Raw genomic sequence first — 9,225 nt, 5'->3', positions numbered from 1 at the left:
CCTTTCACAGAGTCAAAGGGGCATGCGGCTGCCCCTGCTAGGGAAAGATGGAGAGTCATGGAGAAACATCACCCCTGCCTGACTTCTCCCAAGACCAAATGCCAGTCACTCAATCCTTTATCACATCAGTACAGTCTCCTCCCTATTTATAAAACAGTTTCATGTATTCCAGGTTGACCATGTACCCCAGGCTGGCCAGACCATGAATAGGGGATGATCTCGAACCCCTGGTCTTCCTGCTCCCCAGCCCAGGTACTGAGATTAGGCCATCTATGCTACCCGGTGTTAAATTTCTGTCTTCTGGCCTCCACTTCCAGACAGTGCTTTGGGGAGGGCCTTCAGCCTTTGGATTGCATCAGGATTGCTGTATCTCCCTCTGGTCAGCATAGCCTGCCCCCTGCTGGCCACAGTGAGAATGATTCTGTAGAGATAGGACAAATAGCTTGGATTTGGGGCTGTAAACTTGGTGGCTCAGTGACCAGTCACCACGCACACACTGGCAGTGGAACTCAGGGGATTATTACTGGCTCCTGGCTTTTGCTATAGTCAGAAGGGTCCATCCATTAGATCCGGGTCCTTGATTTGTCCTGAATTTCAAAGTCTTTTCAAGACTGTTCATTTCATTACTGTCTGTAGATTATCCCTTGCCTTCTGTTACATCCCTGCTTTTGCTTAATTATTTAGGGTTGTATTTGTTGCTTGCAGCCAGAGTATTCTGATTGATGGTGTTGTGGGAAAAGAGGTCCCTGTTGGAAGGGCGTGGAACCAAGAAATGTGTGTGTGCATGAGTCTTCAGTGGGTGTGTGATATCCCAGAGGCTTGAGGCTGGAAAAGTCTTTAGAAATCCTATGGAATTCCACCCACGGAGTGGGTTCTCTTACACCATCTCTCCTGACTGTCTTCAGCATTGCTTAGGGGCCCTTCCAGAAGCGAAAGATTCTCCCAGGCAGCTGGCATCACCCTTGACTGCCTCCAATCATTTCTTTCTCTTCTTAGCCGGAATTTGATGTGACCCAGTACATGATCCTCTATATGTACCCCACTCCCCCTTCTCTGCCCAGGAGGCTCTTCACAGATATAAAACAGGAGAATGTGCCCCAGACAGGCTTTCTTCAGGTAGCATAAAGCTCATGTCCCCAGGACTTAGGTCGCCACCCCCAGCGGGGAGATTTAGTTCCAGTTAAACAATATTTACCAACAAATATGAGGCAGAGGAGCAACCAAAACACTCAAAAAGGTCACAGCCAGGCAGGACCATCACCTCCTCCCTCTGAACCCTCTACTTTTTAAAATGTAGCCTCCAATAAGATTCGATGTAAGGCAGCTTGCTACCGCTCCTGCCGCTCCTGCCGCTCCTGCCGCCCTGACTCACGGGCTTAGTTCTCACTAAGCTCTCTTCACACATGCTTCCACCTCCCCTCCCTTCCCTAGTTGGCTCGCAAGCTCCCTATTCTTGTGTGTGTGTGTGTGTGTGTGTGTGTGTGTGTGTGTGTGTGTGTGTTTACAGCCCGAGTTAAAAACATAGCGGAGCCTCCTGGCTTTGCTATAGAACCCTTAGAAGGACATTGCCCTCAGATTCCCTTGCGGTGTTGGTTGTGAACACACAGAAGAAGGGCCTGTTAGGAAGCTTGGCATCGCTCTCCAAGCATCCAAACAGCTGGGCCAGGAAGAGCCACAGCCCAGATTAGGGCTGGCTGAGGTCTCTAAAGGTAAGCCTCTGCTCACTCTGTAATGGCTGTTACTCATTTTCTTTTGGGAGCAGTTAATTCCAATCTTAACATCAGATTCAATTGCCAAAAGACAGCGGGTTGAGTCTGCAGTTATTGATACCATGCACGGTCCTTTTCAAAAAGGCTACAGAGTGGATCTGGATAATTGTGAAACTTGGATCCTGTCCACAGAAAACATCAAGTACTCAGGGGGGCGGTCAGCTCACCTGATCATGCTTGCCTCTGTCAACTCAGGGACCTCCCAGCCTCTCTGCTCCCTCTGACTGTCAGTACTGCAGAAGGTGGGTCCCAGGTTCTAGGTTGCTCTTGACAAGTCTTGGCTGACCTTGAAGGTGCTAAAGGGCGGGAAGATAGATCAACAAGTAACAGCGTTGCTATTAGCATCCTAAGTCTGAGGACCCGAGTCCAGTTCCTGAGAAAGCAGGATGTGGTGGGGATATCTGAAATCCCAGCACTCCTATGGAGAGATGGGAACGCAGGCAGGAGAATCACCCAGAAGCTTATGAACCAGTTAACCTTGTACACAATGCGGCAGCAGAAACAAGAGACACCTTGCCTCAAGGTGCAAGTTAAGTACAGACTCCTGGAAGTTGTCCTCTGACCGCCACACATGTGCCACAGGTGTGAGTACACACACACACACACACACACACACACACACACACACACACACACACACACGAAGGATCTAAAGCTTCCACTTCAGGGGGAAAAGTCCTCCTATCCACCCCATATAGTATGCACACATGTATGTGTGTGTGTGTGTGTGTGTGTGTGTGTGTGTGTATGTGTGTGTGTCTGTGTGTGTGTGTATGTGTGTGTGTGTGTGTGTGTGAGTGTCTGTGTGTGTGTCTGTGTGTGTGTGTGTGTGTGTCTGTGTGTGTGTGTGTGTGTGTGAGTGTCTGTGTGTGTGTCTGTGTGTGTGTGTGTGTGTGTGTGTGTGGGCATCCTGGTCGCAGACTGTGATATGAGTAAGCCATCCGTGATTCAGTCAGCTAGTGCTGCATAACAAGTTGCTCTGAAAGTTAGTTCTTGTGTGTACAAGAATGACATTTGTTGTCTCATAGTTTCTGTGGCTTGCCTGGCTTGGGTCCTCTTCAGGGACTCCCACAGCCTACATTCCCATTGAGATGGACCTGGAATCGTCGTCTTCCTGGCTCACTTGTGTGGCTGTTGACAATATTCAGGTGTTTGTTTGGGTGTGCTTATTTTGCAGTTTTGTGCTGCTGGGGATCGAACCCAGAGTGTCACGCAGGCAGGCAAACCTTGTTCCACGGAGCTACATCTCCAGTACACAGAGGGCTCAGTTCTTAGACTCTCAAAGCCCTTGCATGTCATTATCTCACAAAGCCCCACTGGTGAGGGGATGAGGCAGTCTTACCACACTGACTCTATGTACGGACAATCAAAGTCCAGGGAGGGGAAGCCAGCAGGCTGAGAGGACCAGGCTGGACCCCAGGCTCAGCCATCTCCCTGCATCCCTGCACATGGGTACCCATTGTGGGTTCAGGGTCTTCCTGTGGGTTCAGAATCATCAAAGCTTGGATTGGGACCATACCCATCGTGAGTGCCTTGGAGGCAGCTCTCAGTCAGGTTGCTCGGATGGGGGCGGGGTGTTGCTTGAGCCCCATCTTTGGGGCTGCTGAGGCCGTGGGTAACCTGGAACCAACACAGAAGGCCAGCCCTGGACATTTGGAGAACCAGGAAGGTGCTCCCACTGAATTGCTGGGGAAGTTGGGCAGGATCGGAGCCCATTTTCTTGAAATCAGGTAGCCTTTTGGAAGACAGCGAAGTTCACATTACAGGTTCGAGCTGGCTGCATTCTGAAACAGCATGGAGACTGGGTTCATTTCCTGCTGGTGTGGTGTGCAGGGCCCGATGGCAGTGGCCCTGTCTCTGGAAGAGAACTCAAGAAGAAGCCCTCAGGGGAGCCTGCAAGCTCTTCCTGAGAAACAGTGAGCGTCAGTCAGAAAATAATTCCTGGCGAGCCAGCCTGGCAGAGTGGTGCAGTTCTTTGAGAAAGCACGCATTCGAATCACAGTTTGGGTAGAAAGCTGCTTCCATGCTGTGCTCTCCTCTGGCCCGGCTGCAGGCCCAGGCCCGCCTCTGCTGGAAGGAAGTCAGGCCTCCTCCCCACAGGAGGAAGGGCCCTCCTGCCTGTGGTTGGGCATTGTGCTCTCCGGATTCCAAGCCGTCAGTCTCCCCGGAGGCAGGGCTCTGGGATGCTGACCCTGCAGATTGTTTTGTTAGGTTTCTCCCACAATTAATTTGGAAATTACCCACCTGCCCACAACCAGCCTCCCCAGGTGTTCTATAAATCACCAGCCTTTTCCTGTAGTTCAGCGTAACCAAGGTAGCCCCAAGCTGGGAGGGCCTGCCACAAGGCCCCGGCCCTGGAAGATAGGCTTGTTTTTCAGAAAAGCCAGTGCCCTTCAGCTTTGGCACTAACCATCCCAGGCAGCTAGATCCACATACATCATCTTTAAGCCTCACACGCCCTGTGGAGATAAGTCATGGGCGTGTGGAGTCGCCAAGCTCAGAGGCCCAAGGAGAGAAGGCTCCAGGCAGGGCTAACACCCAAGCGTCCCGACTGCACATCCAGGCAGGGAAATTCCTCAGACTTCTGTTCACCTAGGCTGTCAGGCCGGCTCCTGAAGAGACCATGTGGCCTAGAGCCAGCCTCCTCACACTTCACTTTTCTTGCCCAAAGAACACGTGAGAAGTCTGGTCCACCTCAGGGCTGTTGCGAGAACCTAGAGGTTAAAAATCTTGTAAACCCCAATGGCGTTGGGTTCTGTGGTGATGTTAGGGACCATTGGGCATCTGGGAAGGGTCCTGGCCTGGGTCTGTGATGACATTAATTAACAGAGGAACTGTGGTACGTCAGCCTTACTGCTCTTTGCCGTCAAGCACGAGGTAACACCACAGGATCCTTTGGCTGTGTTTGATGATAAGAATGGCAAAAGAGCCGGGCGGTGGTGGCACACGCCTTTAATCCCAGCATTCGGGAGGCAGAGGCAGGCGGATCTCTGTGAGTTCGAGGCCAGCCTGGTCTCCAAAGTGAGTTCCAGGAAAGGCGCAAAGCTACACAGAGAAACCCTGTCTCGAAAAACAAAACAACAACAAAAACAAAAACAAAAACAAACAAAAAAAAAAAGAATGGCAAAAGAATTCTTAGGGAAATAAACCAAGGGTCAGCCTGTCCCACAACACCCTATCCGGCAAAGGTCACCTCTGCGTCAGTTCACATACACCTGGCTTTAGGTAGCAGGAAGCTTAAGGACAGTCTCAAACTTGATGGATATGGCTTATTTCCAACAACAGAGTCCACAGTAGAATGGCGGCTTCCAGGGTTGGTTCAGCTTGGTGATATCCCCAGGCTCCAGGCCCCCATGGGCAGGCTGATCTGTTTTTAGGCTAGATACCCTGGGCCTCACTTGGCTGCCATGCTTCTAGGGGTCACACTCAACATCCAAAGGTTTAAAAAAAATACTGTAGATCTCTGCCTGTCTTTAAGAACAAAGAATTGCCTTACAGGGACCTCCAACAGCTTGTCCGAGGTATCTCATTGGCCCAGAAAGTACCCGTGACAAGAGTGAAGTTGTCACCATGTCTGTCTTAGAAAGGCTGAGGTTTAACTAATGAGTACCCTAAGCAGGTACTAAGCAGGTAAGACTGCCACTAAAACATGCGGTCAACTGAAATTTGATCCAAATCAGGGCTACGTGTGTGTGCAAAGAAGGCGGGAAGGCGCGAAGGTGGCTGGCTGGCTGTGTGCCCCTTGAATATACCGGAGGGAAGATGGAGTGCTTTATTTCTGTCCCTAGCAGCACTCTGTACCACTCCCCAGCCGGACCACCAAAAGCCCAGAGTAGAAGGGCTGGGGGCTGGGATGCGGCAGAGCACTTGGGCACCATGCATAGGCCCTGGGTTCAAACAGCCCTGTGGTCATGCCCAGTCCCCATGAACTTCTGGCCAGGGACGGTGAGGACCCTTAACACAAAGCTGAATAGTGGGGTGAAGCTTTGGTGGAAAACTGGAGTTAGAGAAAGCAAAGTGAAAATACTCACATAAAACATGGTTTTCTCGCAGTATAAGGGCTGTTCCTGACACATTAGTCCCTATCTCTGAACTCTCTCGTCTTAGGTCAGGCCCCTTTCCTGAAAGGGACTGGTCCAGCGGAAGTTTGAGCTGGAATGCACCCTGTCTGCTAGGTGAGGACAGATGGACAGATGAGGAGGCATCAGGAAGCTCTGTGAACCGGCTGAGAGAGAGGAGAGGCTCCCATGGGATGGGTCCTGGAGCCAGGAGGCAGGGTCAGGTGGGCCACCGAGGGAGTGGTCCGAGGAAATTCACAGTGAACAGGGCTCATGAGGTGTCTGGAGACAGCAAATGGCATGCATAGTGGCTGAAGCTTAGGGGACAGGCATGGCAGTTATGGGGGAGGGCAGGGCGAGGGTGGCGGAGGGTATAGAGAGAAACTAGCGTCCTGATGGGCTGGCCTTGGGAGCAGAGTGGAGGCAGGAGGCAGAAGCATGCTTGCGACCCTTGCCAGTGGCTGGAGGCTCTCGAGGGTGAAGCTCTGTCAGGCATGGTCCTCGGACTCCATTTCTGTGTCTCTCTGCCTGCAGAACCACAGCTGCCTTGCTTTGCCCACCCCATCAAGAAGCTGCTCCAGATTCCCAGGTGTTGATATCACTAGCCTGAGATCCATCCTGACTCAGCTTCCCCATCCCCTCTTCCCTCTGGGAGGGGCTGATCCCTGATGCCTAGGCTTCTCAGATTCTGCCCTCCTGGACCTAGGAAACCCTCTGGGTTCAGCCGGAGATCTGAGCTTTGGCTCTGGGAACCGGTGGAGTGTGGGGCTTGGCCCTGTGCAGGCTGAACTCCACAGGAAGCAGGCCATGTGCCAAGCAATGAGGACCACACCGCTGCAAAGGCCATTTTGGTCTCAGCCAGGGAAATGGCCCGCAGGACAAAGGGGAAGACCTGCATGCACCAGCTCATGAAGGACCTGCCTCTTCTCGCTCCCTCTCTATCATCTCAGTTTTCTTCCTTCCTTCCTTCCTTCCTTCCTTCCTTCCTTCCTTCCTTCCTTCCTTCCTTCCTTCCTCCCTCCCTCCCTCCCTCCCTCCCTCCCTCCCTGCTTTCTTTCTTTCTTTCTTTCTTTCTTTCTTTCTTTCTTTCTTTCTTTCTTTCTTTCTTTCTTTCTTTCTTTCTTTTTTTTTTTTCGAGACAGGGTTTCTCTGTGTAGTTTTGGTGCCTGTCCTAGATCTTGCTCTGTAGACCAGGCTGGCCTCAAACTCACAGAGATCCCCCTGGCTCTGACTCCTGAGTGCTGGGATTAAAGGTGTGTGCTACCACCTGGCCAGTTTTCTTTATTTTTTTTTTTTTATGAAAAAAAAATTTTTTTTTGAGACAGAGGCTTGTGTATTCCAGGCTAGCTTTGAACTTACTATGTAGCTAAGGATGACTTTGAACTTCTGTCTTGGGTACAGGTTATATATATGTCTAGGATGGATACACTAGACAGTGGTTAAAAAACTAACTCAAAACACCAGGAGGAGAGCAGAGTAGCTCCATTTCTCAAAGCAATCTATCTATCTATCATCTATCTATCTATCTATCTATCTATCTATCTATCTATCTATCTATCTATCTATCTATCACTCTATCTATCTATCTATCAATCATTCTATCTATCTATCTATCTATCTATCTATCTATCTATCTATCACTCTATCTATCATCTATCTATCATCTATCTATCGATATCTCATGGTATATATCATGCACACTAGCTAGCACTCTACTCACTGAGCCACACCCCTACTTCGCCACTTCCATTTGCTTTGAGAAATGGAGCCACTCTGCTCTCCTCCTGGTGTTTTGAGTTAGTTTTATAACCACTGTCTAGTGTATCCATCCATACAACGAGGGCCTTAACAGAGAAGTCCCAGCCCTGAAAGCTGCATTCTACTGCAAACCAGCAACCCTCAACGCTCTCCTAGCTCCCCCCACGGCTGAAGATGGCTAGACAGTCTCCCTTGCTCACATACCAATGCCAGTGAAATGGTGGGAAGGTCTCATGCATCTCCCGGTTCCACAGAATGCACACTCATGGTATTCCTGCCCACCCCCATACTTATGAATGCACATGAACACTGAGAAAAGTGTGAGCCCTGAGAAGTGTGAGCCCTGAGATGTGTGAGCCCTGAGATGTGTGAGCCCTGAGAAGTGTGAGCCCTGAGAAGAAGTGTGAGCCCTGAGAAGTGTGATCCCTGAGAAGTGTGATCCCTGAGAAGTGTGATCCCTGAGAAGTGTGATCCCTGAGATGTGTGAGCCCTGAGAAGTGTGAGCCCTGAGAAGAAGTGTGAGCCCTGAGAAGTGTGAGCCCTGAGAAGTGTGAGCCCTGAGATGTGTGAGCCCTGAGAAGTGTGAGCCCCGGCTTTTTTTGTATGTTGCAATGTGGTCCTGGGAACAGCATTGCCCCGGCCTGTTCTTCATGGTGCAGACTGCCATCAAAATTTCTTTTCATCAAGAAGTTTTTTTCACAGACATTTTGTCTTGGCATAGCCCACCAAGGAGGCAGCACTTCCTAGGAAGAGGATGAACACTGAAGTCCAAGATCCTCAGAATGATGTGGTGTGTGTGTGTGTGTGTGTGTGTGTGTGTGTGTGTGTGTGTGTGTGTTATGGGTGTGTGTGTTATGGGTGTGTGTGTGTGTGTGTGTGGTATGGGTGTGTGTGGTGTATGTGGTGTGTGTGGTGTGTGTGTGGTATGTGTGTGTGTGGTGTATGTGGTGTGTGTGTGTGTGTGTGTGTGTGTGTGTGTGTGTGTGTGTAGCTTCTTTAGGGCATCCAGAGAACTCTGGCTGTACAGACAGGACCCTCAGCCCACACAGAGTAAGAAACAGGGACCCGTTCATGCCAGCTGTTGTCCCCTAAGAAGAAAGTTGTATTTTTGTATACATTCTATTATTTACATTATAGCATGTTTTATGTATATGAGTGATTTGCTTGAATGTATGACTGTGCACCATGTGTAAGCCTGGTGCCCGTGGAGGTCAGAAGAGGGCACTGGGTCCCTTGGAACTGGAGTCATATACTGTTGTGAGCTGGTGTGTGGGTGCTGGGAATGGAACCCAGGCCGGGTAGAAGGGCAGTCAATGCTCTTAACTGATATGTCTCTAGCCCATAAATTTAGTTTGAAAAGATGCTTCCAAGTATATCCCAGCGAATGTCACTGTCCGCGGAGCAGCTGGAACACAGAGTGGGGAGCACTCTAAGGTCAGAACTCTTCTCTGTGCAGACAGCGCTGTGGAGGTGCTTAGGGTTCTTGGTCAGAAATGGGGCTGCTGGAAGCTATAGTGGGTGTCTCTGCTCTTATTAAAATAAACTAGTTTCTTCTTTTTTTTAAAGTTCTGTCTCAGCTAGGACCCGTGAGCCCGTGACAATTTGTTGAAAGACAGGTTCTGGTCCAGTGGGATTCACTG

This window comes from Peromyscus maniculatus, chromosome 2, assembly GCF_049852395.1.
Source record: "Peromyscus maniculatus bairdii isolate BWxNUB_F1_BW_parent chromosome 2, HU_Pman_BW_mat_3.1, whole genome shotgun sequence".
In the NCBI taxonomy this organism is placed as follows: Eukaryota; Metazoa; Chordata; class Mammalia; order Rodentia; family Cricetidae; genus Peromyscus; species Peromyscus maniculatus.
Note: the sequence above shows the minus strand (reverse complement) of the source record.